This window comes from Rhinolophus sinicus, linkage group LG02 (genome assembly GCF_036562045.2).
Source record: "Rhinolophus sinicus isolate RSC01 linkage group LG02, ASM3656204v1, whole genome shotgun sequence".
Lineage (NCBI taxonomy): Eukaryota > Metazoa > Chordata > Mammalia > Chiroptera > Rhinolophidae > Rhinolophus > Rhinolophus sinicus.
In genome coordinates, this window is record NC_133752.1 from 111,310,052 (window position 1) to 111,338,021 (window position 27,970).

A 27,970-nucleotide genomic window follows, 5' to 3' on the forward strand; every position below is an offset into this window, starting at 1 on the left:
ACAATGCAGTCCCAAAGAGGCTCGCAAAATTTATAAGAAGACATTAAGTTTGTACTCAGGCTGATCCTCACCAGAGACAGTGTGCAACAGTTTTTAAAAGGTAACAAAATAAACCACAATCCCTGGGGAAAAGTGAGAATCTGATTTCCAGAGTTATTATTATATTCAAATGTCCAGTGTTCAAAAACATCACAAGGCATGCAAAGAAACAGGAAACTATGGCCCATTCAAAAAAAAAAAAAGTAAATTAACAGAAACTTGTGAAAAGCACTGAATGGCACATACGTTAGTCTAAGACTTTAAAACAACTGTCTTAAAGATGCTCAAAAAAATAAAGGAAGATGTGAAGAAAGTGAAGAAAACAATATGTGAACAAAAAATGGAAATATCAAAAGAGATAGAAAATCTTAAAAGAAATTCAGGAGATGGAACATACAATAACTGAAATAAATTCACTAAATGCACTAAAGAGATTCAAAGTAAGGTTTGAGCAGAGAGAAGAAAGTATCAGTGAACTTAATGATAGGAAATGGAAATTATTGAGGCTGAGAAACAGAAAGACGCAAACAGAGCCTAAAGGACCTACAGAACACCATTACGTGGACTAAAACATGCATCGTAGGAGTCTCAAAAAGAGAAGGGAGAGAAAAGTGAGCAAAGAGAATACGTGAAATAATAATGGCTGAAAACGTACCAAATTTAGTTAAAGACCTGGCTATAAACATGCAAGAAGCTCAACCAACTACATGTAAGATGAATTCAAAGACCTCACTGACACACACTTGAAACTTTCGAAAGACAAAGAGCAAACCTTGAAAGCAACAACACTGATACCACAGAAATAAAAAGGATCATAAAATTGTTCATACTATAAACAATTATATATCAACAAAGTGGATAACCTAAAATAAATGGATAAATTCTCAGAATCATACAACCTACCAAAAATAAAAGGAAGACTAAATAATGAAGATACAGAAAATCTGAACAGACTAATAACAAGGGGATTGCAACAATAATCAAACATCTTCCAACAAAGAAAACCCACAACCAAATGGTTTCACCGGTAAATTCTACCAAACATTCAGGAAAGAATACCAATTCTTCGCAAACTCTTCCCCCCAAAAACCTGAAGATGGAACATTTTCAAATTCATTTTACAAGGCACTATCCTAATACCAAAGCCAGACATGGGCACTACAAGAAAAGAAAATTACAGACTAATACCCCTAACAAATACAGATGCAAAAATCCTCAACAAAACACTAGCAAACCTAATTCAAGGGCACATTAAAGGAATCATATACTATGATGAGTTGGGAGTTATCCCTGGAATGGTTCAACATATGCAAATCAATAAATGTGATAAACCACATTAACAGAATCAATGTGATCATCATTCATATGATTGTAAGATCATCTCAAGAGATGCAGAGAAAGAATTTGATAAAATTCAATATCCTTTCATAACAAAAACATATTAGGTACAGAAAAAAATGTACCTCAGTTTAATAAAGCCATGCATGACAAGCCCGCAGCTAACATCATACTCAATGGTAAAAAGCTTAAAGCTTTACCTCTAAGATCAGGAACTAAACAAGGATGCCCATTCTCACCACTTACGTAGAACTGAAAGTCCTAGCTAGAGCACTTAAGCAAGAAAAAGAAATAAAAGGCATCCAAATCGGAAAATAAGTAAAACTGTTTCTATTTGCAGATGACATGGTCTTATATATAGAAAACCCAAAAGACTCCACCAAAAAACTGTTAAAACAAACTTAATAAATGTGCAGGATACAAAACCACACAAAAATCAGCTGAGTTTCTTCATACTAACAACAAACTATCTGGAAAAGATGAAGGGATGTTAAAGGAGAGAAGCAAATTCACAGTGAACGATACTGAATTTGTTTTTGGAAATGGAATTTGAAGTGACAGAAATGTTCAGCTGACACCAGGAAACACAAATCTGGAATTCAGAAGAGAATGAACTTGAAACTAGAACTGGGTATTACTACCATAAAATAGTAATACTAATATAACAACAACAGTGGACAAAATCCTTTTTTTACAAAGGTATATATAAATAGTAGGGAGGGCAAGGATCAAAGTGAAGAATCCAGGAGTATGTAAAATACTAAGTGGTGACGTCAGAACTGGACCCCTAGATTTCCTGACTCCCAGTCAAATGTACTAGCACCAGACTGCCTTCCTACTGGGAAATGTAAAATTCTCACTTCCTTAGACTTCACTTTCCTTTCAAATAACACAGTCATCCCTCAGTATCCACACGGGATTGGTTCCAGGACCCCTGCAGATACTATATCATGGGTGCTCAAGTCCCTTATATAAATATAAAATGAAATAGTATTTGTATATAATCTACACACATCTTCCCATATACTTTACATCATCTCTAGATTACTAAAAGTACCTAATACAACGCAAATACTATGTAAATAGTTCTTATACTGTATTGTTTAGAGAATAACAGAAAAAAAATCTGTACATGTTCAGTCCAGACACAACCACTATAGTAGGCCTAACTACACAGTACATGTCAGAAACAAGGTAACTTTTTTTTTAATGTTTTTGATCCGCCATTTGTTGAATCCCCAGGTGTAGAACCTGTAAAATCAGAGGGCCAACTACTAAATAAGTTAAACTTATCATGTTGCTTAAAAGCATTAAGGTTGTTCAAATGGTACCTCAAAAGCAATTTTCTCTATCTGAAGAAATTGCTAACTTAATTGTTTCACACTTCTGGTCTGAAAATCTACCTCTATTCCAGAAAAGGTATTTTTAAAAAATCAATAGTTTGTTCCATAAGAGAAAGGACTTCTGTTTTGTACACTGCTGAAACCCAAATTATAACAGATACACAGTACACATCCGATAAAGACTTCCTGAATGAATGATTAAATGTCCCATTTTCTAGGGGGCAAAAGGAAGAAAAAGGAATTAAAATTATTTATATCATACTTAATCATAGTTAAACTGGGCTGTTTGCCAACATAAATTATTACAATGTATTACTTCATATATTTTGTGATTTTAATTATGTTGCCCTCAATTTTAAAGGTAGGCAAAGCTATGGAAAACAGTATGGTGGTTCCTCAAAAAAATTAAAAATCGAATTACTATATGATCCAGGAATTCCACTTCTGGGTATACATTCAAAGGAACTGAAAGCAGTGCCTTGAGACATTTATATGCTCCCATTCATAACAGCATTATTCACAATTGCTAAAACATGAAAGCAACCCAAGTGTCTATCAATGGATGAATAGTTATATAAAATGTAGTCTATATAACAATATTACTCAGCCTCAAAAACGAAGGAAATTCTGATACAAGCTACAACCTGGATGAACCTCAAGGACATTATGCTAAGTGAAATAAGCCAGTCACACATGCAAAAATACTGTATGATTCCACTTATATGAGGTACTTAAAGTAGTCAAAATCTTAGAGACATAAAGTAGAATGGTGGTCGTCAGGGGCTGGGGGTAGAAGGGAATGGGGAGTTACTGTTTAATGGATACAGAGTTTCCGTTCTGCAAGATGAACAAATTCTGTAGATGAATAGTGGTGATGATTGCACAACATGAATGTTCAACATAGCTTTACACTTAAAAATGTTCAGCAGTAAATTTTATGTTGTGTGTATTTCATAATTTTTTAAATTGGGGGGGGGCAATCCCAAACTTTCATACTATGTAATTCCATTCAAAAAAATGTCATGCTATATGAGTCCATGATTGTATAACATTCTTGAAATGATAAAAATATGGAAATAGAGAACAGATTAAAGGAAGGTATGGGAGTGGGAAGGAAGTGGATAAGGCTGTAACACAGCACCGTAAAAGATCTTGGGGGTGATAGAAGTGTTACATATCTTGACTTTATCAATATCAGTATCATGGTTGCAATATAATAAGACTATGTATACACAGTCTTACAAGACTTTATCATTGGGAGAAACTAGGCAAGGGCTATGACGGATCTGTGCATTATTGCTTAGAATCACATGTGAACCTACAACTATCTCAAAATGAAAAGTTTAATTAAAAGGAAAAAAAGAGCATACAAATCCAGCTCCAGTTTTATACATAATACTCCACACCAAAAATTTCAATGCAAGGAATAGAAAACCATGCACATAGTTTCCCAATAAAACATACACATCACAATGCTAACAGCACGTGGGTACTAAAACTAATTTCAAAAAAAGCTCATTAACACATTTCACCAAATGACGATAAACAACAGTAGTGCTACCATAGGTTCCTCAGAAAGTTCAGCATAGAATTACCATGACTAGGCATTTCCTCGCTTAAGTAGGTATATACCCAAATTAACTGACAGCAGGGACTCCGATACTTGTACACCAATATTCCCAATAGCCAAACAGCACAAGCGTCCATGGACGATGAACAGATAAACAAAATGTGGTATAAACATACAATGGGGGGCCAGCTCGGTGGCTCAGGCAGTTAGAGCTCCATGCTCCTAACTCCGAAGGCTGCCGGTTCGATTCCCACATGGGCCAATGGGCTCTCAACCACAAGATTGCTGGTTCAACAACTTGAGTCCCGCAAGGGATGGTGGGCTCCGTCCCCTGCAATTAAGATTGAACACGGCACCTTGAGCTGAGCTGCCTCCCGGATGGCTCAGTTGGTTGGAGCGGGTCCTCTCAACCACAAGGTTGCTGGTTTGACTCCCACAAGAGATGGTGGGCTGCACCCCCTGCAACTAGCAATGGCAACTGGACCTGGAGCTGAGCTGCGCCCTCTACAACTAAGACTGAAAGGACAACAACTTGACTTGGAAAAAAGTCCTGGAAGTACACACTGTCCCCCAATAAAGTCCTGCTCCCCTTCCCCAATAAAAAATATATATATTATAAAAAAAAAAAAAACATACAATGGAGTATCATTCAGCTATAAAAGGGAACGAAGTTCAGATTGTTGCTACAACACTGAGAACAGGGATTAACAGAGTTGGGAACAGGGAGTAATGGGGAGTTATTGCTAATGGTTAGAGTTTTTGCTTTAGGTGACGGAAAAGTTTTAGAATAGATATCAGTGATGGTTATATAACATTGTGAATGCACTTAATGCTACTGAAACTGTAAACTTAAAAAAGGTCAAAATGGTAAACTTCATGATATGTGTATTACCATAAAAAAATAGTAATAGCAGCTACAACGTATTTAGTGCTTACTATATGCCAGACACTGTGTCTTTTAAATAATATACAAGACTCATTTAAAACCCTATGAAATGGGCACTATCAGAATCCCCATTTTATAGATGAGAAAGTAAAGCAAGACACAGTTTGAGTAACTAACACCAACTAGTAATTGGAGAGCAAGAATTTGAATCCAGTAAGTCTCATTCCTGGTGCTCTTAACCTATGCACTTCTATAATTTTATTAATATATGATTAATATCAGCAAAGAAGAGCTCAATTCATTAATACTTATTTGGGGAATAAAAAGAAAAAATTATTTTGAAACATCAAATTAACATTAAAATTGAGTGCATAACAGAGATAGAAATGTATTTCAAAACAGTTGCTGGGTCCACAGCTGGTAAAGAAAAAAGATAGCAAATTAAAGTTTTAAGAACTGTGAGGTCAGATAATCAAGGTTACATTTCAGGAAAATTTCCTATAGTACTATTTGCCTCTTTATCCAGTGAACTTTATGTTGATGTAAAAAATACATTCAGAAAAGTATAAAAAGTGCATGAAATTCAAAGTATAAATGATGTGTAACCAGCAAGAAACAACATTCTAGAACCCAGAGGACTCCCTCCCCCATCACTGTGGTTTTTTTAAGTGTTGACTTTAAGAGGCCAAACCCATTTCCTTGCCAGTTCATGTGACAGGAATCTTGCAGCTAGGTTCTCTAAAGACTGAAGCCAGTCAGGGTAACACATCTAGTACTTCTTTTAGTGATTAAAAAGGGGAAAAGTAGCTACGTAGTATTCAAAAGAAATTCAGGTACCTTTAATATTCTTGCTGGTCCTGTTGTCGAAATAAAATATTCCATCCTAAAAATATTCCCATTCTATTAGTAGTAGTTCAGATCTGTATCTACCATATTTTACTTCACATTGAAGTCTGAAATAAGAGGTAATAAGGAACACAATATACCGATACCTTCGTGTAGAACATTTTGTTTGTACCACTCAGGTTTCCAATCAAGGAAAAGCATGAACTTGATACCAGAAATCTCATTAATCATGCACCAACTTCAAACGCATACTTCAGTGTGGACTGACAGACTATACTGGAATAACTTCAGTACACAACTTTCAAGTCACCTTGAAATTAGCTACTTTTGCCTTAGTGGAAGCCAACAAAACCATTGGACATATTTTGCTGCCTATCCTCTGCCACTGAATAATCTAATTATATTAGGTTGGTGCAAAAGTAATTGCAGTTTTTGCAATTTTTTAACCTTTTAAACCGCAATTACTTTTGCACCAACCTAATAGAACTAGAAAGTGATGTCACTAGACTTAGACTACTACACCCCACTCACCGTGCACCAATCAGTAGGAAGGGACATGACACCTCCGGCCCTTAGAATTTTAAAACTTAATGTCCTAATTTTTAACAACTTCAAGGCAGAAGGCTTCTTGATTTGTAAAAGAGTTAATAATCTCTACTTCATTTGTGATTGTGAGGACTAAATAAACTAATGGAGATAAAGGACCAAGAATTAACTGAAATCATGCCTTGTAGAATGGAATCACCAGTGAGAAAGCCTACCCACACATTGAGCCCTGGACAGTTCAAATAGCAGTAGTCACATCTGAAGATTCCAAAGCTTCTGATCACAAAAAACACTAATGATAAACAGGTATTTTAAAATGTCAGCTTAATGTCATGACATCCTAAATTTCTGCATTTCCCTTTGGTTTTGGTTTGGAAGAAAGGAGGCACCCACATTATAAGAAAGAATTTGCAAAGTATAAATTTAACTTTTCAAATAAATGGCTGAAGCCTTAGCTCATAATCATATGATGAGCAGGAAAAGTATGGAAATAACAAAATCTACACAACCAATATTTAGTCTTCTTTCATTAAGTAATATGAAAAATTGAATCCAATGCATAATGATTTCAAAATATGTAGTGGGTTCAATTCTTTCTCTTACCAAATGTAATTCATGCAGTCATTCAAAACATTCTGAAAAGTCTCCAGGGAGGGCGATCTCCTACAAGGGCTTCTTCAAATGTTTAATAGCCCTTCAAGTCTAGAAATCACTGTGACTCCTTCAAAGGACATCATCGTTTCGTTCAGTTCTCTACAGAAATGGTGATATCCACTGATATGCTGCAAACCACTATTAATTCAAGGTTTGACTAATCCAGATTAAATAATTCTTACTCATTTAACGTTTCCATAAAGGATCCATTTTCTAATTTCTGCTCATTTCCTGGGGGCTTTACTAGAGTCTACCAAATTCTTTTCTATCCTAACTAGAGTAAGAAGTTCAGAATTAGATACAATATTACTAAATTTTTAAAATAATTACTTTACAATTATTACCATGTGATATATGATGCAAAATATACATGTAAAATATAAGACGAACACACTATTATTTAGTCACCTATAGTAAAGTTTCTTCCAAATTTCTTAATTTTTATTTGTATAATTTTCATTAACTATAATGAGTTAGCTTTTTTGTTTTAAATAATTAACTACATGATTTTTATTCTGTTTACTTATTGAAGTTTCTCATTTTACAAAAGAGGAAATCAAGAAAAGTAAAGATTCTCCCAAGGAATCTATGACAATTTACAGCTTATAAAGAATTTTCCACCCCAATAAATTTAATAAAATAAAATTTAAAAAAAAAAAAAGAATTTTCATCTCTCTCCTCTTGTAATACTTTTAAAAACTCTAAGGTAGATGGGACCTGACTTGATGAAGTTCACGAAAGTTTAAGGGAAATTTTGGTATAATGAAAGTACCTTGTATGTAGTATCAAAGTAAATGAGTCTACAGGTTCCACTGCGATGGAAATTCTTGTTCTGTCATTTAACTTCCCTAGACTAAGCTCTCTCATGTCACAAGAGGAAAAATATCTGCCTCAATGCTTTAGAGAGGACCACGTAGATTACATAAAATACCTTAACCTGGAAGTGGCCAAGAGCCTGCAGAGCAACATGCCAACGTTTTATTATGACTGCTGCGACACGTATCTCACTCGTGACTCTCCATCTGTGAAAAGGGCACACTGCAGTGGTAGGAAACACCAAGAGAATGTGAAAGACTACTAGCAGAAATGGATGGAAGGGCAGGCTCAGAACCTGATGGACAGAACCATAGCATTTCAACAAGGAAAGACACCTCCTACTCCATTCTCTGTTCCTCCTCCTCCAGGGGCAATGATCCCACCTCCCCCCAGCCTCCTGGGTCCTCCTTGCCCTGGTATGATGCCAGCACCCCATATGGGGGGCCCTCCCATGATGCCAATGAAGGGCCCTCCTCCTCCTGGGATGATGCCTGGAATGATGTTCCTGGAATGAGGCCACCTACGGAAGGCCACATACCAATGATCCCGGGGGCCCCCAATCTCCCACCCATCCCATAATGGTACCCACTCAGCCTGGAACGACTGAACCAGACCTATCAAGACAGGGGAGCCTCTTTCCATCAGTTTTACATTACTTGTTGTACCTCACCAGGAAAGCATGGTGCTGCGATTCTGGGTGTTTTCTAACAGTATGACAAGGAAGACTCGCTCCCTCTTCCTATCAAAGAGAGAAAAGAATAGTTTGTGAGGGGGGCTGGGAGGACGAAAAAGCAATTTTCATTTGTATTGTGCAATGTGGAAATTGTCAACTGTTATTTAAAAAAAATATATATATCTTATACTTAACCTTTAGAATGCATTCAAATAACTGCATCCAAGCAAGTGTAAAACCAAGACTCAGATCTAGGCCTTACTTGTAAAAATATAACCATTTTTCTGCTTCCTTTTCACAAGAAAATTTCTCAAAGAGGAGTCTATAGTTGCCATCTCCACTCCCAAACCTCACATTCTCATTCCATCTCTCATCTCATACCTCTCTACAATCTAGCTTCTATTCCCACTGAGACCACAGTTGACAAGGTCACACCAATGAACTCCTTATTACCAAATCTAGAGGATACATATCATTCATTCCCAAATATTTACCGCTGGCTCTAACCTCTCACTGAACTCCCGGATACTGCTATAACTCCTCACCAAGAATAGAATCTCTTATCTACATGGATGTCTACCTGGCACCTCAAACTTAACAAACAGAACTCATGATTATCCCACCAAACCGGCTCTCCCCTCCGGTCTGACCTATTTCAATAAACTGCACTATCAATCTTCTAATAGCTCAAGTCCTCCTGAGAAAAGAGACACCATCTGTCTGTCTTCTTTACTCCTATATTCCCAGCACCTAAAACAGCAACTGGCACACAATAGATGTATTCAGTAAATATTTGCCAAAAAAATGAAAGAGGAATTTCTACTCATACTTCAAGAATAAGTTCAGGGGCAGAAATTAATTTCCCTGATCTCCCCAGGCTCCTGACACTAACTCCTTTCTTCTCATGTATTAATGTTTCTATTATACTACCTGCCAGAATTTATTGCATTTATCTGTTTACATGCCTGTCTTTCCTTCCTGAACTGTGCGAGTTCTTAGGGTCAGGAAGCCTTCTTTAGAATCAACGTTTTTGTCCACAACACCAAGCATGGTTTAGAATGCAAAGTAGGAGCTCAAAAACCTTTGCTGGAAAAAAAACAAAAACAAAAACAAAACCTTTGCTGGATGAGGACGAGGAACAAGGAGAACAGCTAATACGCACTTGAGTGCATATTACAAAGAACATTTCCCGTGGACTATCACTTTAATTCTTACAACAACCCTGGGAGATAGATAACAATTACTTCCTCCATCTTAGAAATGACGAAACACCGAGGTTATAAATACCTTGCCTGCGACAGGTGGCAACCTAATCCACCTAATCAACCTAGTCTGCCTAACACCCAAGTCAATGCTCTTTAAAACCCTGTTTGCCTGAACCGTAAGCTGTTCTCAAATACATGATAGCACTTAAATGCCAAAACAAGGAGTTTCAACATTGATAGTATCTTGTACTTTATTTTACATCAATGTTGAAAATATTAAGAAACAGTAAAGAAATGGACAAAATGAAGCCTTGCTACACACCAGAAGCAATAAAACAAGTGATTGAAATTGGAATTCTTCCCAAATACTTAAAACATATCTGAATAGAAAAAAGTCAAAACAAAACTGATAACTGAAAAAACTATGTAACTGATAAAATGGGGAAAGTTCCCAGCCATTGTACTGACACACCTCTTTTAAAGAATGGTACAGCTGATAACTGACAAGGAACACCACCTAGATTGGTAAAACAGGCATTCTCAAGCCTTCATGTTCATAACATCGTAACTGCTACGATCACAAAGAAACATTTCAAATCAAACAGCAGTTTATTTTTTAAAGATTATCTTAAAGATATAAAGACAGGCAACACTTTGTATCATTTACACTATTTTTTTTCATAGCATAAAGAAGGCCAACTCTTAAGTAAAACCACATGGAACCTATTCTAACTCACTGCCCCACTCCATTGACCAACTTTCCTGAGGGAAAAACCAGGCAAATCTCACCATCACGTGAAGTAGAGCTGGAGGGAAAGGCAGTGAACGTCTATCACACTGCTGGTCTCTTGTACCCATGGGAAAATACCCAATGGGAATCTTCCTGACCTCCCCAGGTGATAAAAAGATGCCAAGTGTTATTTGCTGAGCTGCTTCTTTAGGCCTTTCCACCAAATAATCCAGTCCAATTCAGCCATTAAAAACCCTTCCACAGTTTGCCAAAATTCATACAACTGTACATCTAAAAGCGGGTGAACCTTACTGAGTGTAAACTGTACCTCAATAAACTTGACTTTTTAGAAATCTGACAAATACCATAAACATGACAAAAAAAATGTTTTAATCCTCAGTAAAAAACATCTGAATTTGTTTTGTCACATCCCCAAAAGTTAAAAATCAAGTTCTAAGGCTTTAAAACACAAGGGGTTGGAGAAAGACACTGGACTTTCTGAGGTTTTTAACACGTTGCGTACAGATCACGAGAATCTTCGTTTTTTTCTGAGCCATGCGTTAAGGACGGATAACGAGAATTCTCGTTTTTACTATTGACTCTTTTTACTTTGCATATTTTATTGAATTATTTGTGTTTCGTTAATATCTAACGGGCAAATGTCGTTAATGAATAAAGTCTGCATCATATGCACACTTTAGAATTCATATTATTTTTTTTTCTAAAAAAATAGTGATTTTGAATCAGATACATTTTTTCACCCATGAGTCATTTCACGTGTTACATTCACAACAGTGGATGTATGAATAAACAGAGTTTTCCAGAACTGTAGTGATTTGTTTATAACATTTGGAACCTTAGTATCCCTTAGGCAATTTTGAATTATGTTATTTTTGGAAAAACACCGAATTATTTTATTTAACTCTTCGGTGATACCTCATGAAATACATATTGTCCCACTGCACAAAGGAAGCTGCTTTCTGCAGTATCACACCAGGAGGGATTACTAACATCATAGGTGAGTAAATCCTAAAAAATTCCATAGAAAAATAATAAATGGCATAGAAGCATTTACGCATTAAAAAGAAGAGTGCATTTTAAAGTAGTTTCTTTTAAAAACCTGCCGGAACAGAGGGGTATGAGGGATTTAAACCCCGCCGTATGCAACGTGTTAAGTTTTAGGACTCCTGGTTCTGAAAGTACGATATGGCCACCTCAAGAGGTATAACGAACTTGTCTTTCAAGAACTTGAATGGTCTCAACTGCATTCAGTTCAAAATAAGTCACTCTACATTATCACAAAGTAGCATTATGAAAGAACTACATGTAATGTGGCAGTTTAAAACTCTAAGCAGATAAAAAAGCTTACATTGTTCCATTCAATATGAGAAACCACATCAAATCAAATGCCCCAAACTTAAATCAATTCCCTGAAAAGCAGGTGTAGAAGTAAAATGATCCTATTACTATATTCCAGTAAATTAAGATTTTTTTCTAACTTATCTATAGCCCATAAATTGACTACCTTTTTATTTCTTGCTAAAAAAACAAAACACAAAAAAACTATAAGCAGATTTCAAGTATGCTGGGGTTTAGTAAAATTAAGCTAATCATTTAACAAATATTTATTATATATTTATTCTGTGCCAGGAACTATTCTAGGGACTAATGACGATTTAGTAATGACCTAAAAACAAAATAGGTTCCATTTTACTAAAAAGTTTTCTTTCTAATACAAATACACAAATATAAAGCTTACATTGTCAAATTATTTAGTCCCTAATGTTTGCAGAGACTCAGTGGAATTTTAACCAAAACCAAATATGTCCTGAGCAATACAAGCAGTGCACCCTTATCTGCGGAGTATACATCCCAAGACCCCCAGTGGACGCCTGAAACCACGGATAGTACTGAACCCTATATAGGTCTGACAATTAAGTTCGTGAACTTGTTGCACCAATGTTGCTAACCTTTTTTGATATCAGAGAGAATAATCCATTATGAATTTGTACCAAATGGACAGTTAACCAAGTTGACTATTCGGAAGTGTTGAAAAGGCTGTGTGAAAAAGTTAGACAACCTGAACTTTTCACCAACAATTCATGGTTCTTGCATCACGACAATGCACCAGCTCACACGGCACTGTCTGTGAGGGTGTTTTCAGCCAGTAAACAAATAACTGCATTGGAACACCCTCCCTACTCACCTGACCTGGCCCTCAATGACTTCTGTCTTTACCCGAAGATAAAGGAAATATTGAAAGGAAGATATTGTGATGACATTCAGGACATCAAGGGTAATATGAGGACAGCGCTGATGGCCATTCCAGAAAAAGGGTTCCGAAACTGCTTTGAAGGGTGGACTAGGCACTGGCGTCACTGCATAGCTTCCCAAGGGGATGACCTCGAAGGTGACCGTAGTGATATTCAGCAATGAGGTTGGTAGCACTTCTTCTAGGAGGCGTTCGCGAACTTAATTGTTAAACCTCATAGTTACCTTTCTCAATATCACAATTAGAAATCTAGAAATAAAATTCACATCTACAACCTTTCTCAATATTGCTGAATTTAACTAAACCACAAGGCCTTCTTTCAACTACTGATATGAAAAAAAAAACAAAAGAAAAACGTAGCATGTATCTCTTATCTGCACGCCTCACAGCAACTCTTCTCAGACTAAAAATGCAGCTAAAATCCTTCCAAGTGGTTTCTATCAAACACTTCTATCAAAGTTAAGACTCAAATTTATAAATCGATTCTCCTAAAATCAAAATTAAGTCTCAAACTTCAGAACATATGTATGATCACAGCAACTGGATGACTAAATGTAAGTATTCTGAAATTTCAAGTATCAAAATGTCAATCCAACATCTGCTTATCTAATTTCCAAAGTCTGTAGATATTAACCAGCAATGCAAAAACCAACAATCTTGTTTCCTCATCAGAGTATATCCTCAAACTGTCTGCCACCCAGCTTCTATTTAAAAAGTAGTTAAAAGAAATGACATTTTAGTACGATCTACAAAATGTATCTATCTACATTTCTAGGTTCTGTTTCTGGATCAAGTAATCAACCAATCACATACTCTGGCCTAGAAGTCACAAACTTGAACATGTGAAACAGCCTAATGAAAAGACAAAAAGGCTGTTATTGTGTTGAACTGAAATCTCTAAAAGATTTACAATTCAAATTTAAAACACACACTGTTAAACAGTGCTAAGTTAATTGGCTTTGCATATAAAAATTAAATTAGATCCCTGCTTCACATCATATACAAAAAAATTTTTTTTTTCTGGCAGAATCAAGACCTAAATATAAAAAAACCAAATGTCCAAAACTTTTAGAAAGAAATATGGGAGACTCTTAATGACCTTGGTAATGGAATAAATTTCTTATATAAGACACAAAAGACGCAAACCAATAAGGAAAATAGTTATAAATTTGATAATCATTTCTATTCAAAACAAACCACATAAAAAGTTAAAGGATAAGCCACAGAGACTGGGAGAAGATATTTACAATTCACTTAACAGACATAACCAGAATATGAAATCAACTCCCAACATCAATTTAAAAAGACAACCCAATTAGGAAGGGGTGGGGAAGGAGAACAGCCCACTCAAGAAATCGAAACCTGAATAGTTTACAACTCAACATTTAAAAACATGCTGTACTTTCCATCCTAGAACCATGGCCCAGTTTGTCCATAACCTCGCAGAGAAGGCCCCGGCGCTGCTAAACACTGCTGTGACTTACTGGAAGCCTCGATTGGCCACATTTTGGCACTATGCCAAGGTTGAGCTGGTCCTCCAACCCCTGCTGAGATCCCGACAGCTACTCAGAGCTTGAAAAAAATAGTCAATAGTGCTCAGACTGGTGGCTTCAAACAGCTCACAGTGAGGAAGCTCCGCTGAATGGTTTGGCGGCCCCTGAGGTGTGGATGTAGTTTTATGTCGGCGAGATCATAGGCAAGCGAGGCATCATTGGCTATAATTTAATGTTTGAAGACCAATCATTAACATCTGTTTCTTTTGGGTTTATTATTCGAATGTTCTTGGACCATGTGTGATCAGACTGGTATTTGAATAAAATATGTCAAAATCAAAATAAATGAATAAATTAAATAAAAACCATGCTCAATCTCATAATTAATCAAGAAAAAGTAAAATTAAGACGATGTGATATCATTTTACACTCATCTGATTTGTAAACATGTAAAGATCTGACACATGCCATGGATCATAAGGATTTGGAAACAGGAAATTCTCATTCTCATGCCAAAAAAAATGCAAAGTGACCAATTTTGGACAGCAATTCGGCAGTATCTCCATACCCTCAACCTAATAACTCCATTTGAGTAATTTACCCAGGAGGACTTCCTGTCTAACTTAGTGTGTACACACACACACACACACACACACACACACACACACTTCTCAAAATATTTCTCCTTACAGCCTGCAATACAACCTGACATTTTTCTATCCTATTTTAATTCCTAAACTGATTTCACAACCCATTAATGGCTCCCAACATGCAGTTTGAAAGCTTGCCTGGCTATGAAAAAAGAATGAAATGTTGCCATTTCCAACAACATGGATGGACCCAGAGGGTATTACGCTAAGTGAAATAAGTCAGACTAGGACAAATACCACATGACCTCACTTATATGTGGAATCTAAAGAACAAAATAATCGAAACAAACAAAACAAAAACAGACTCAGGTACAGAGAACAAACTGATGGTTGCTAGATGGGAGGGGGGTTGAGGAGCTGGGTGAAAAAAGTGAAGGGATTAGGAAGTATAAATTAACCACAAGGATGTAAATTACAGCACAGAGAATATAGTCAGTAATGTTGCAACAACTATGTATATGGTGCCAGGTATAGGTAAGACTAGTCAGGGGGATCACTTCTTATATTTAAATATCTAACCACTATACTACTGTACACCTGAAACTAATATAATACTGACTGTCAACTATAACTGAGAAAAATAAATTAAAAAAAGAAAGAAAAACTTGCCAAACATCTTAAATATGTACACAAGGATTCCTAATCAGGAGTGTTCAACGTAGTGACAAGACAAAAATTCTGAGATGTCCTAAATTAAATTACAGCCAGCCAGGCAGTGAAAAGAGACAAGATTAGTTTCATCAGTTGTGAGCCAACTAACAAAAGACTGCTCACATTCCTGAATGTATGTTGGAGCTTTGAATAAACTTCTGTAGAGACCACCAGACCCCACAGGATCCCACTTAAGCATGAACTTTCAGGACTGTTGCCCAGCACCAATCAAAAGTAGTAAACGTGTCTTCCTTAAAGACTGTGCACCTATCCTAGAACTGTCCCCCACCTTCACCTTTTCCTGCCCCCTTATCTGTAGCCGATGTAAATTTCTTTCAAAACAACTTACACCTTTATTTCCCAAAACATAATGTATAAAAGAGCCTGTCAACGTCAGGACGGGCGGACAGGTTGCCTTCTCCAGCTCGCCCTGCTGCTGGTGGTTTAGCCTGCATGGCCCAGGCCTGTCCTTTCCTGGCTAGCATGTGACTCAATAAGCCTTTCTTTCAGAAAAGCTTTCTGCCATGAAAAATTTCACAAAACATTTATCCTTACTGCCTACAGTACAACCTGATACTTTTCTACCTAGTATTCTGTTTAACAGTAGCATTGTTTTTAATATTGAGTGTAGGAAACACTTTTATTTATTTATTTATTTTTTTAAATTGGGGCATATTGGGGAACAGTGTGTTTTTCCAGGACCCATTAGCTCCATGTCAAGTCGTTTTTCAATCCAATTGTGGAGGGTACAGCTCACTGGCCCATAGCATTGTTTTTAAAACAGGAAAAATTGGAAACAATCTAAATACCTGTCAACATGAGGATAAAGTTAAACTGGCTATATTCTTAAAATAATGTTAACTATACAGCAGATAAAAATCATAACTATAATTAGGTTGAACCATAGAAACTGTCATTTTTGTAGGTCAAAAATGGTATACTAACTTCATAAGACCCTAAAATATGTTTCATGAAAAACAAGTTACAGAATAGGCAGAAAATAGTTTAAAGTTTGAAAATATGCAAAACAATATTATGATTTATGAATATATTCCCATGAAGTAATTACATAAAAACAGGCATTAGGAATAATCAACACCAAATTCAGGATAATTGTTACTTCTGGGAAGAAAGTGAAATATAATTCAAAAAGATGCTTCTACTGTGTGTGAAATCTTTTTCTTAAAAAAATGGAAAGTATGAGCCGGGCCTGTGGCTCAAATGGTTGGAGCTCCATGCTCCTAACGCCGAAGGCTGCCAGTTGGATTCCCACATGGCCCAGCGGGCTCTCAACTACAAGGTTGCCAATTTGACTCCTACACTCCTGCAAGGGATGGTGGGCTGCGCCCCCTGCAACTAACAAAGGCAACTGGACCTGGAGCTGAGCTGCACCCTCTACAACTATGATTGGAAGGACAACAACTTGACTTGGAAAAAATCCTGGAAGTACACACTGTTCCCCAATAAAGTCCTGTTCCCCTTCCCCAATAAAATCTTTATTAAAAAAAAAAAAAGGAAAGTATGGAAAAATGTTAAGATTTAATATAGTTGTGCGGTGAATATATGAATGTTAACTATATTGTCTCTGTATTCTGTATGTTTGAAATATTTTAAGGTAAAAAAAAAATCTGTTAGCCAAATAAAACACATCTGCAGCCTAAATTTGATTCAAACCAACCCCTAAACAAAATGTCTCTCCTTGGCTTAAAACGTTAATGCTTAGTCCTCACTTTTTTACCTAGCGCCTCTAGTCAAAAACAAAAACCCAGTTTTTATGCAATGCTCAACTTAAACAGTTCCTTAAAATCTGTGGAGAAGATCTACCCCTGGATAATTGGTCATGTTCCTCCTTCCAGTTTACTGCTATGTATTTTACCATATTTCCATTTTTCCTTTTGCTGCCAAGAAAATTCAAATCTAAATTTTATTCTTAGTCATTAAATTATGCTGCCACTTGGGAACAGAATGTATGCCTCCTCCTTTTCTTCATTTATTTTTAACGAATATTTTATTCCACTTCTGGATCTTTTATTTTAAATTACTCGAAATTCTTTCTGGAATAAAACAGGATATAAATAAATTCCTGAAACTAAGTTAAAAAAAATTCCAAGAAAATAAAAAGTAACCCTGCTGTTCGACCACGCTAAAAAGTTTTCACAGCCATTACTTCTTCCCTGACCAAAGGAATGGGTGTGTAGGTACAACTACTATGCATACATGTGAACTAAACTACATTTTCAGAACATATAGGATTAAAATGAATATGCTGCCAATGAAAAAAAAATGAGCCAATATACTTAAAGAAAAAAAAAGACACAAAAGAAAAAGCCTAGATGGCCAAAATTTAATAAGCTAATTAATTTTGTCTCTTCAAGACCATACACTTTATATGCTTTGTTTTCTAGTGCATGGATATTGTGGAAAATACAGAGTCCAATAATATGTAACACTGTAAGTCAGCTATAAAGAAAATTCTATTTTCTGTGGTCGTCCATTAAAAAATACCTTTCTCACAGGTATTTTTCTGATATCCGAAGATATTCTGGCTGTTAGTTTCTAGAATTTAGCTTCCCTTTTCCTTCTGTCAGAACACTTACAATGTATAATTAAGCCAAGCTGTAATATCTTTTAGCCAGCACACATCCCCTCTATCATATGGTATACTCCAAAACAAAATTCAAAACCATGGGTTACATGAAACAAATCCCCTATTTACTTCACTCCTTAACTTCCAAAACTGACTACTAAATGTACTTATTAAATAGGTTAGGTTCATTATTCCTAACAAATAGGTTCTAGGATATCAATCAGTCTTATTTATCTCATTTTAGAAATAAAGGATGAGGTACAGAACATATAGCAAGACGACAATTTCATACGGCAATTTTTCAAGTTTATATTTGTGGTCACAAAGACTTTGAAAAGGTTATTCTTAACAAAGTTAAAGAACTTCACTCAGTAAGCCCAAAAGAACACGATCTAATTTAGGTTTTGAACAGACCATTTACTCACTACCTGCTATATACAGGATTGCTATTAGATATGAAGAAAGGTAACCCTCAAGAAATATATAGTCCACTTGGTAGTCTCTTAGATTCTCTTAACAGGGTTGGCAAAAGAATACTGCTTTCAAGGGCCAAGTAGGGAATCTAAATAGGTGAGCAGCTCTGTCTAAAGGAGTACTAGGAACAACTACAGAATGCATGCCCCACCTAAAGCATTTCTAAGTCAACTTCAAAAGAATGCAATCAAAACTATCTCCCAGTGAGATAGACTATATTGCAAGAAATGTTTAACTGTCAATCAAATAAAGATTAAAAAAAAAAAAAGGTGGCAATTGCTTGGAGAAGCTGGACCTCACCCATACCCACATTTCTGGTGAGATTTTACACTGCTGTGACCTTTCTGGATGGCAGTATGGTAATATACATCAAAATGAAAAATGTATTTCCTTCAACCCAGGAATTAGCCTTAGGCAGTTACCCTAAAGAGTCCATTAGCACGCAACAATTGTACATTCAATGCATTTATGTACAATACACACTAAATAATCTAAATATCCAGCAATAGAAACACTATTAAATGGTGGCACACCCACACAATAAAACACTAAAGAACTATTCAAATGAACAGAGTAGATGCAGATGCATGGACCTGGAAAGCTATCCATGAATATGATTTTTTAAAGCTTATTACTATAAACCAAGATAGCGCCACCTGCTGAGCTCCCAAGGGCTGTTTCCCCATACACCCGGAAGCATGAGCCCAAACCACAGCCTGAGAAAGGTTGGCTGGTGCCAGTGGTGTGGGTTTTCTGAGAACTGCTCACTGACTGCACACTGCAACCAACATGCCCAGCAGAAACAAGCACGAGCTCCCCAGCAACCTGCAGCAGTTACAGAATAAAGTGGACTCTTTGGCCTGCACTCAGGAGTATCTACAGCAGAATGTTCACTACAAATCCAATGTGGAGATTTTCAAATTGCAACCAAATACACCCCGCAAAGAACTGGCAAAGCTGGTGACGTTTATGGCATAGATTGGTTACTACTGCCCAGAACATCTAGATACTTTTCCTCAAGAGCTGAAAGATTTGCTCTCCTACAATTACACTATCTTGAATCTAGATCTCCCAATAACATTTTGCAAAGCTTGAATCTCTCAGAAGAATCTCATCAATCCATCAGGTTGGCTAGAGCTCTTCTTGGAACTTCTATGTTGCCACAGAAGCATCCAAGATTTCATTTACTCATTTTGTGACAAGTGAGAAAAAAAGTGCAAAATACAAGAATTAAGTGAATACAATACAAAAGTACAATATCACAGAATTTCATGTACACAGGTCAAGGGACAGCGATGCAACTGCAGCCAAACCCTTTGGAAGTGATGACTGAACTCTACAGGAGAAATATCTGAAATGATGCCAAGACTGTCAGTGTTATCACAACTGCATGCTTCTCTAAGGTCACCTAGCTGCTGGTTGCTGCCTTGACATTCTTCCTAGAGAAAGAGGAACACGAGAAACAGGACAGACTCAGGATGCTAGTGCAGTATGCAGAGGAGGGACTACAGACACAACAAAAGGCTGAGGTTACGAAAGTGCTTCAGAAACAAAAGAAAAAAACAGGTGTTTTAACTCTTCAGCTATCCATTTGATTCGTAAACCCCAAGAGTTTGCAGAAAAACTACTAAAGTGGCTCAAGAGCTCTAAAGAGACATTTGAAGTGAAGAAATGCTCATGAACTTTATAACCAGATTGGCGGGAATTCATGAGCTTTTTCTCTCTAACCTCTATCCCTTTTTGCAAATTTCTGCAGCAGCAGCAAACAAAAGAGAAGTAACAAGATCCGAGTGCTGCACAAACATCTCACCACCTGGTGGTCCCAAAGACCAATCAGTCATTGCTCGTGACCTTGGCCTCCCACTTGTTATGGACAAGAACTGTGGGGGAAGTCATGACAGGAGGAATCAGTGCTATGAAAGTTAACAGCTCAATGACTTAAGAACTTCCCAGTATAAAACACACGAAGATAAGAATGTGATGTCTGCTAAAACTTTGATCCAGTTTGTGGGAACACTGAATCCTTAGCTGTTGCAGAAGAAATTCCAGGGTAAAACTAGAGGCACTGATAAAATCAAGAGCACAAGGATATGGACAATTATATGATAAAGATTACAATCCAGGAACATAAGTCTGGAAGCTGAGCAAGAGGCAGAGAATGCTGAGGACGACAAAGATGGCTGGGGCACAGCAGTCTTAGGAGGATGCTGACAGTAAATGGGTTGATGAGCACCACTCTTCTGATGAAGAGCACAAGAAATCTCCAAGAAGCTGAATAGCTTCATGAAAGAGCCAAAATGTCCAGTCAAAAAATAGTAAGCTTTCATTCTTTCAGACAGAAGCAGCTGGCGCTATAAAACAAACTTTTCAAAAAGAGAAAAAGAATGACGTAACTCCCAAGCCAGCTTTCCATTCCAAGGAGAATGCTAAATTTGTTGTTAATCTGAAAATTAGTGACTCAAAAATGTTTATTGACATTTAAGTCTAAAAGCACTATTATTTTGAAAACCACTCAAAAAAGCACACTGCTGAACAATGATTGCTTTGATCCCATTTTTCTTAAGAAACTGCAACACAAAAAATAAGCCTTGGGCCAGCCCGGTGACTCAGGTGGTTGGAGCACCGTGCTCTTAACGCTGATGTCGCCTGTTCCGTCTCCACATGGGCCAGTGAGCTGCGCCCTCCACAGCTAAGATTGTGAACAACAGCTCTCCCTGGAGCTGGGCTGCCACGGGCTGCTGTGTGCTGCCAGGAACGGCCGGCGGCCAGCGTGAGCGGCCAGTAGCTGCAAGAGCTGCCGTGAGCTGCTGTGAGCGGCTGACCAGTGACTGACTACCTCAGCCGGGGGAGCGCAAGGCTCATGATACCAGCATGGGCCAGGGAGCTGTGTCCTACACAACTAGACTGAGAAACAACGGCTTGAACCAGAGGGGTAGGGGAGGAAAAGGGGGGAGGAAATGAGCTATAATATAAACTAGATTTTAATAGCCATGTAACATTATTGGTTCATCAATTGTAACAAATATGCCACATTAATGCAAGATGAGATTAATAAAGAAAAATGGGGTATGGATATGGGAACTTTCTGTACTACCTGCACAAACTTCAGTAAATCTAAAACTGCTCTAAAAATAAAGTATTAATTTTTTAAAAACCTGCATATGTAGACAGATTTGCCAGTAAGCATTTTCATATGCAAAGACAACTGGAAAGTTCTATATCAAACTGTTAACAGTTTTCTACAGATAGTGAAACTGGAAAGAGCACAAGGAGGAATTTTTACATTATATACCTCTGGGCTGTCTGAACTTTCTATACTGAGCAGTACTCTAAGGAGAGGCTCTGTGGCATACTGACAGCCTCAGTCCTGAAACCATATGGCATGTATTCAAGTCCCAGCTCCACCATTAACTGCTGATAAATTTGGGCAGCTCATTTCTCTGTACCTCAGTTTCCTCATCTGTAAATAAGGATAATAGTATGTGTACCCACAGAGCAGCTGCAGGTAGTAAATGACAATACATGTAAAGTATTGGAAAACTATCTAGCACATAGTAAGTGCTCAATTAAACGGTGTCTACCACCACCATGATCAAGCGTCTATTATTCATCATCAAGCATTCATCATTCCTTAACTTTTTTTTAAATCTTGACTAGTAAGACAAATCAGGAAAACTTAGTTCATCAAGCCCCTTTCTAGTGGGATCTTTGATGCAGAAAACACAAACATATTCAAATGCCTAATAAAAATAGCCTGAGATTTTTTTTAAGCAAATTACAAACCAACACTAAACAATCTGAGCTCATTTAAATAAAAATAATCACTAACAAATTCTATAAGGATAATCACAAAAGCAAACCTCTCTGAGTAGTGTGATTCTGGGTATTTTTTACTTTCTCCGTTATATTTTCCTGACTCATTTTAATTTTCTACATCATTTTTAATAAAATAAAGTAGAAGTCAGATAACTTTTTCTATTAAAAGCCAGACAGTAAATATTTTAGGCTTTGCAGGCCATATGGGTCTCTGTCCCAATTACTCAGCTACCGTTGCACCACAAGAGGAACCACAGACAGTATCTAAATGAATGCATGTGGCTATGTCCCAATAAACAGTTAATTTACAAAAACAGGCAGCTGGCAGGACTTGGCCCACATGCTTAAAGTTCGTAGAAACCTGAAATAAAGACTAGAATTATTTTTATTTTGGAAAACAAAATGCAATGTATAACAAAGAAAGTGCATCAGCTATATTGATACTATTGACTGAAAAAACTCCAACCATTTATTAATTTCATACAAGTCAAGGAACAGAAAAACACAAACTCGCCTCTGAAAATCCTCCTTTCACCCAGTACCCTAATAAGAAGAGAAAATCTGCTACTAAGTAGCCTAATGTCTAAGCAGGAATATACACTGGTGGGTAGGCAGTAAAAATAGAAGCTAAAAGAAATGTCTTTCATATTAAAATCAATTTTTTTTCAAATTTCATAATAATTCACCATCAATCAGCTACCACCACGTGTGGAAGTCCCGAGTACTGATGAAATAATTTTAGTTACAGGTCATGAGAATCACCATTCTGACAAATTTGTAAGAATGAAAACATCTCTGAACAACTAACATCACTAGAAATCAAATTTCTATGAAATGAAAAATTAGGAAAGAAAAAAATCTATGTAATGGTAATAATAAATGTTAGACGGCGGTGAAAGGAGACATACAGGTGGTCCTTGATATGAGGACACTTCAATCCGCAGAACTGACAAAAGTTTATGATTTCCCCCGCAAAAAATAAAGCTTTGGGCTGAAGAAAATTATTTTTAACATTTCATTGAGAAGAGTTTTGTGATCAACTGATTTTAAATGTGTGCTCGCTTCGGCAGCACATATAAAATTATTTTAAATGTTACGACAGATTTCTTAAGAGTTTTAAATGTTTTTTGGGGTGTGAGGACTGTTTTTGGAAGGGATATAATAGGAATAAAGTAAGGCTGAGGAAACCAAAGTTAAAAATAAAAATATTAAATAATCACTCTACTAAAAAAATTGCCCAAGACCTACGATGAAGTCAAATCAACCAGTAAAATCCCAGTTGGACAGACATCTGAATCTTTCTACCAAAATTCACCGTTGGACCACACATGAAGTTGTCAAATTCAAGAGGCAAACATTTAAATAAGATCAAAGCGAGGAGGAGGGTAAAAGTACCCATTAGTTTTCCATCCAAACTCTCTCACAGACCCCTACCACTGATTTAAAGCCTGTTATCAGCACTTTTAAAAGCAGCACTGACAGACGAAAGCTCAACGGGTCTTGCGTAAACAGCGCAAGCTCCTCGGTCAAGCAGGCTGCCGGAAACGCCACCTAAGAAAAGGTGAGGAAATCGTCCCACTCCAGGTACTGTCAAAGTAGCACTAAACGGAACCTTCGAAGCCTGCCACCAAAGAAATTCCTAGAAGTGTTCAAAGAGACGGAAATGAAACGGACACAGGATAAATTCTCTCCGTGGGCACTAGGGAAGGGCAAGTGCACACGAAGGGAGGAGAGCGAAGAGCTCGGGACCTTGTGCTGGGAGGGGCGAGGCGGACGGTGGGCGCCAGGCTCCAGTGACAGCGGCTGAAAGGAGGGCAGATCCAGGCCCCTCACAACCCGCCCCTCCGGCCACCGCGCCGCACACCGTGCAGGACCGCGAGTCGGGTTAGGAGGCCCAAGTTCAGGGCTGGGACGAGCGCGCGCGCTCTGGCCCGCGCCCGGGACACTCGCCCCCTCAGCCGTCACCTCCTCTCCGCCCGGGGAAACGGCGCTCGCACTCCAGAGACCCTCACCCAGAGCTTGTCGCCGCCTCGCCGCACGTCTCGGACTCCTCAGGAACCACAGCTGGGGGGAGGGGGAGGAGGGGGAGCGGAGGAGGGAAGGGGCCCAACCCGGTGTAGCCGCCGCCGCTGCCGCCGCCGCGATACCGCGTCTGGTATAGTGCGCGCGCCGCCGCGACCGCCGCCGCCGCGTCTGCCCGCCTCCACGACCGCACGTCGCCTTGACGTGAATCGCACGAGGCTGTTTGATCCAATAAGACCACACCTCGTGCGCAGCCGCGCTGGCCTAACCGGAAGCTGCTTCTCTGACAGCCTAGAATCTGGGTGCACCTTGGGAGTTGTGGTTCAGCCAGGAACTCTACCAAAACAGTATTGAGCGCCAAGGGATCGAGAGAAAACAGGGCTCCGCCGACGCTCACATAAATCCCCTTCGTTTCTTTCCCTCCCACCGAAAAGGGAAGCAGTTTAGATTAGAAGAAAAGGGGGCCGCCCTCGCCTGTGGACGCTTTTCCCAGTCTCTATGGATACGGGTTACACTCCTTGGGCAGAAGCCAAAATGTAGGGATTTAGGCTAGATCGTGTGTTTCTGCCAACGGCCAATATATTGTTAGACGTCTGTCTGTGAAAGCTTCGGAAATAAATCCGAAAGCATTAGCCAAATCGTACCCAAAACAAAGGTGTTGGCCTTTTATTACTGTAAGGTATTATGATATATTCCCTACTACTAAAAAACAAACGTGAGCCCATTCACTCTTCAAATACATATAATTCAGAACAATTTTAAAGATGTTTTTGATGTAATAGATCAGAAATTATTTCAGCATTAAATACTGTGTCCATTTACCCAGAATGAGTGATTTTCTACATGTGAGCTTTCAATGGAGCTCTAACTTAGAAATCAAGAACAGGTTTGGTTACATGCTTATTCCTTAAGAAAAGGAAGTACAGTATAGGCGCTAGCATGAAGAAATGTTTTCTTCACATTCACTTCTAAGAGGAATTTATCACACTCTGAAGAGGTAAAGAGCATGAATAAGACAGTCCTACTACTGGTATTTTAGAACTAAGTCCACCCAGTTAAGCTTGAAAGAGACAAAATTAGTACAAATAAAATTATGGGAACTAAATTTAAAGAAACTAATTCACTTCAAGGAGTAGTTTACATTGAAAATACTACCTTTTTTTTTTTTTAAGTTTACGTAGTTTGTAAAAGACATAACAATAATGACATCTGTTTTTCCAGATAAAGACAAAGCTTTTGAAATTGAAGTCCTGGAAGATAATCATACACTTCCACAGTACATCAGAAACAGATTACAGGTGTATCTGAATGGAAATTTTGACTCAGTATACCAACTCAGGTAGGGCAAAGTTGAGAACAAGAAACTCAGGCTTGGGGCTGGCACTGGCGGTTGCAGCCCCGTGCTCCTAACTCCAAAGGCTGCCGGTTGGATTCCCATATGGGACAGTGGGCTCTCAACCATAAGGTTGACAGTTCAGATTCCTCCAGTCCCACAAGGGATGGTGGGCTGTGCCCCCTGCAACTAGCAATGGCAACTGGACCTGGAGCTGAGCTGCGCCCTCCATAACTAAGATTGAAAGGACAACTTGATTTGGAAAAAGTCCTGGAAGTGCACACTGTTCCCCAATAAAGGCCTGTTCCCCTTCCCCAATTAAAAAAAAAAAAAAAGAAAAAACCTCAGTCTTCATAAGAGTTCTACTAAGGGTGACAGAGCTATGTAAAAAAAATAATCAGAAAAGAGATTGTTTAAAGATTTCAATTCTTTTCCATCCTTCTCTCATTGATTTTGCTTAGACAAAACAAAGTGCTTACTCTAAGAAGCTTCCTCTGGACCACTCCATTGTGTTCTAAAACATGTGAGAAAGAGCCTTAATATTTTCCCACCAAGATTTTACCTGTAATTCTGTCACCTTAATCCCATTCCCAGATCACTACTCCAAGTTGCTGATGCTCACAATGATGAAACAAACCACATGACTTCCTCAAGATGCTCATACCTTTTCAGCTAATGAGGATGTTGCCACCATCCCCAACGTGAGGGACATTCCTGAGTCCCCCATCCATGGCTGCCTTCACCCATATCCCTCACCTAAATACCACAACCAAATGTTCCTAAGCAAATTTTTCAGGCTTCTCTCCCCAACTGTACTTCAGCTACTAATCTTTAAAATGTTGTCTTCTGACAACAACCAAGGGGAATTCACTAAAATTCTATATCCTTCATTGTTAGTTGAGGATCCTTGGAATATGTTCTCTCCATTCTTACGTCACACTTCTCCACAGGAAGGTGGAATCCATCATCTTCTACAACACCAAGAAGAGTCCCTCCCACCCCTACTTCCTATACTAGTCACCAGTGACCCAACTGTGCTCTGTGGCACAGCTAGTCTGGTGTATGTGGTAATCTCTACAATTATCAGATGTTGTTGACAAGGAGAACTCATAACTGGGTGAGCAACATTCATAATCCAGTTGTGGCCATCCCAGAATGAGGCTTCAATGACACACAATAAAGAGGGTGCCAAAAAAAAGAGTATACACATTTTAAGAAAGGAAAAACTGTATTAAAATTGTAATACTCAATATATACCGGTAACAAAAGATGAATACAAGTCACATTTGACTCTGCAATTACAAGAGGTGCTCAAAGTGGTTACCATCAGTGTAGTTTTAACACAGTTTTTTCTTTTCTTCAAATGTGTATGAATTTTTTTGGCACCCTCTCTATGTTGCTGAAATGATATTGGACTCGCTATAGGGGCAGACTTAGCTTCCATTATGATATGCAAGCCAACAGCCAATGAGAATTGAAGATGTATCTAAAGCAACAAGCAAATGAAGGAGAAGCTTTCAAACTCTAAAGGGTGAAAAAAACCTCTAGATCCCATTGTGAATTTAAACCTGAGATCGCACTGGTTTTTGTTGCTTCTTCTATAAAGAAAAATGATTTAATTTATTATTTTTCTAATCAGAACAATTACTATTTTTAAGAAGAAAAAAGGACAAATTATTCTGCTAGTGAAAACCAAAATTAGTAGTCTTCTTTGATAGAACTGTGTCTATGACTTTTCAAAAACAAAAAAAATTACAATGGGAAATTAACAGCTTCATCATTACAAAATACTCAAAATTAGCCTAAAGGCCAATATGAAAGATGGACCATAAAAAAAAACCACCACCCCCAAAAAAGAGCAACGATTGTCAAATCAGTCCCTGTGATTGTATTATATATATATGCTTTAGGAGAAGCAAAACTTCCTTCTACCCTCTTAAATTCTGTGGCTGGCCTAAGAATTAAACAGATATAAGAGATTAACAGGAAAAAAGCTTACATATTTATTTAACATTTTTATCTACAC

The 27,970-nt window shown here is 37.8% G+C and overlaps 1 protein-coding gene and 3 pseudogenes across 1 annotated transcript in view; 3 read left to right on the forward strand and 1 right to left on the reverse strand.

Annotated features, from left to right (window-relative positions):
* ADIPOR2 (adiponectin receptor 2) overlaps nt 1-24,789 on the reverse strand; it is a 63,584-nt gene extending 38,795 nt beyond the window's left edge. Inside the window, exon 1 of the mRNA XM_019711300.2 lies at nt 24,602-24,789. The gene's annotated coding sequence lies outside the window, so the exon portion shown is untranslated. The remainder of the gene's footprint in view (nt 1-24,601) is intronic.
* LOC109434408 (U1 small nuclear ribonucleoprotein C) lies at nt 8,158-8,754 on the forward strand (annotated as a pseudogene).
* Nucleotides 14,337-14,742, forward strand: LOC109434409 (ATP synthase F(0) complex subunit g, mitochondrial; annotated as a pseudogene).
* LOC109434393 (protein SDA1 homolog) lies at nt 19,563-21,089 on the forward strand (annotated as a pseudogene).
* Nucleotides 24,790-27,970: the final 3,181 nt, after the last annotated feature.